The 3,304-nt window shown below is 31.2% G+C and overlaps 1 pseudogene; it reads left to right on the top strand.

Moving 5' to 3' along the window:
- The first annotated feature begins 2,612 nt into the window (after positions 1–2,612).
- Positions 2,613–2,682, top strand: LOC123274692 (annotated as a pseudogene).
- Positions 2,683–3,304: the final 622 nt, after the last annotated feature.

Genomic DNA, 3,304 nt, shown 5'->3' with positions numbered 1-3,304 from the left:
TATATATATATATATTTGACTCGAAAGATGCGGTGTTTATTGATGAAGATTTTTCAGTTACTGAAAAAGTTACGCCTGAGTAAAAATTACATCTTGCTCTAACAGTAATTGTCGATAAACAGAATTTTAATTGTGAATTTCACCTAAATTTGCTACAGATCGGTATGAGACTCTAACTGCCGATAAAAATATTATGGTTGAACAAGTAATAATCAAAAAGTCAGTCATTCTTCAGAATTTAGATCAGGGGAGTATTCGGCTTAGAATAATAATAATAACTATCTATCTTTATCAATAAACACCGATCTTCGAGTCAAATATATATATATATATATATATATATATATATATGTAGGGTGTTCCAAAGTCACGGACGCCATTAGCATCTGATGAAAAAATAATTCTGAGACGAAAAGTCCTTAGCCATTTTTCAATTAACCGCATAGATAATTAATTATTAATCTATAAAATAACGTCTCTATTTGTTAGAGAGAGCGCCAGTGTCCAGTAAAATATGTGCCAAACAAAGACACAACTAACTATATGACTAACTAGTTTCTACTAACGTAGTCACACTACTAACGTAGTATAGCTAACGTAGTCACGCATATTTACTCACACATTCACGTGCAAGCATCTTCGTTGGAACGCACTTGACTTGACACTAGTGCTCTCTCTCTAACGCATAAAAAGGACGTTATTTCAATTAATAATTAATTATCTATGCGTCTGATTAAAAATGGCTAAGGACTTTTCGTCTCAAACTATTTTGTTTATCAGATGCTACAATTATCTGAACACTCTGTATATATATATATATATATATATATATATATATATAATATGTACATATAGATATATTAAATACCTTAAATAATAATAATAATAATAATAATAATAATAATAATAATAATAATAATAATAATAATAATAATAATAATAATAATATCGTATTACATTTATGACACAATCTCATAGTTGCGAGGAAAATGAATCCGTGGGCAAATTTTTATTGTTTAATTGCATAATAATAAATTGGCAATAATGAAAAATGACGACAAAAAATGCATCAATAGTAATATTAAATAAAAAAAATGTCTAGCTTATTTGTTTATTTTTATCTCATTAACGGACTTATGGATGCAGATAGATAGTTATATTTATTGCGGCAGTAATATCCATTATTTCTTAAAATCCATTACGTAAATGAACGTGTCGCACCTGAGGGACAAAGATTGTGATTTTGTTGAATAAACTTTCACTACAACTTTAACTGCATATATTACTCCTACCGCAATAGAGTACAGAATGTATATATAACATATAGTAATACAACTACTGGGACTGCCGTTTCTAGAGATACAATTAAATACGGTTTTGTAAAACATACGTAATGACACGAGGATATATACTCTTACGTATGCCGACGCACCTGTCATGATTTATACACATATATTTATTTATATTTATATGAACAGACTTCATCGTGACTAAATGTATACTTAAATGATGTGTTCACGTACTTTATAACTAGATAAGAATTATTTTGTTCGTTTACCTTCCGTTTATTATTGATGAATTTTTTAAATAAATTGATGGATATTTAAAAATTTTCTTAGTTTATTTACTATGCAACAAGGAAAGGGTATAGGTGTTGTGTTATTTCAGAACATTCAAAAAATATTTTTTGATATGGTCATATATGTAAATATTTATTTATAATACAAAGCCATGGCTATATCAGAGAATTTTATGTGTCCATGTATGACCTAATACGGTTTGATATGTCTTTACACAAAAATTAGCTGTATAGGAACGTTTCAGGTCATATATGGTTTAATATAGCTAGATATGTCTTGATATGACGATATGCTTATGTATACCCAAAAATAACTTTTGACGAAAGTTAGTGTGGAAAACGTATTACAGCTGGCGCATGATCCCTGAATCTTTCCTACAAGATATTTAAGTTCTAAACTATAAATGATAATTTTTTTAATTTTTTTAAGAAGTGTATCCGACAATGTTTAATCTAATCATCTGCTAAATCAATTTTTGTTTTCATACACCATATTAATTGATGTACACATTTCTAAAAAAAAATTAAAAAATTATAATAAATAATTTTTTTAATTTTTCAAAGCCATATGTAACCACATGAAAAAATTTTTTCATGAGCATGCAAAATTGTTAAGATAATTGTCTGCTTTAACCGTAAAAATTAAAAATGTGTGATCTGTTGATGACAGTTGCGGAAAATTCACTTCTATGAAAATATTTTATTGCACGCCTCATAAGCGCGAAAGCACGTGAGGTTGTCGCTTGCTCCTCGACTCGTCAAAGATCAAGCAATTTTGTGATCTTTAAATGCTTACTCTTTTCTCAACCATATCACACTTATACAATGATATAAGTAAATGTACCACCGTAAAAACACTTAAATCAAACCATTTTTAACTTCCCGCTAAGAAAATCGAAAGATTTTCAAAAATCAGAGGAGGCCATTGTTTTCTCACCCGTTTTTGCAAAAATCGAGTTTTCATCCAGATCTCGACGTTTTAAGGTCACATGAAGCTTCCCTGAGTATTCCCGCGATGGTGTCCGTGCGGCTGTATGTAGAGTAGATTAGCATGGCCCCTGCGCAAAGATGACACGCAAAATCGTGAAGCGTTCCACATTTTCTTACAAATATAAATAATGCTGTGAAGCGGCAAAAGAATAGGGATTACGGTAATTATTACGTGAAGCGTTCTACATTCACGTAACAGGATATGGAAGGATTGAGAAAGGAATGTGGAGAGGATCATCTTAATATGAGTTTATAGAATATGCGAGAAAAAATTATTAGATAGCTCGGACTGGGATTCGAACCCAAAACCTTCCGAAGACATGTCGGCTACTCTACCATTTGAGCTATCCGGTCTATACTAAATTTCCATTCGCTTATTCTATATACATTAAGCCACACCGTCCATCTTACGGTAAGCATTTTTACAAATATAAATAATGCTGTGAAGCGGGAAAGAATAGGAGTTACGGTAATTATTACGTGAAGCATTCCACATTCACGTAACAGGATATTGCTAGGAAAGGATTGAGAAAGGAATGTGGAGAGGATCATCTTAATGTGAGGTTTATAGAATATGCGAGAAAAAATTATTAGATAGCTCGGACTGGGATTCGAAGACAGAACCTTCCAGAACATGTCGAGCTACTCTACCACTTGAGCTATCCGCTCTATACTAAATTTCCATTCGCTTTATTCTATATACATTAAGCCACACCGTCCATCTTACGGTAAGCA

The sequence above is a fragment of the Cotesia glomerata genome, unplaced genomic scaffold, assembly GCF_020080835.1.
Source record: "Cotesia glomerata isolate CgM1 unplaced genomic scaffold, MPM_Cglom_v2.3 scaffold_559, whole genome shotgun sequence".
NCBI classification, from domain to species: domain Eukaryota; kingdom Metazoa; phylum Arthropoda; class Insecta; order Hymenoptera; family Braconidae; genus Cotesia; species Cotesia glomerata.
The sequence above is the reverse complement of the archived record's forward strand: the minus strand, read 5'-3'. Positions and strand labels throughout refer to the sequence as shown.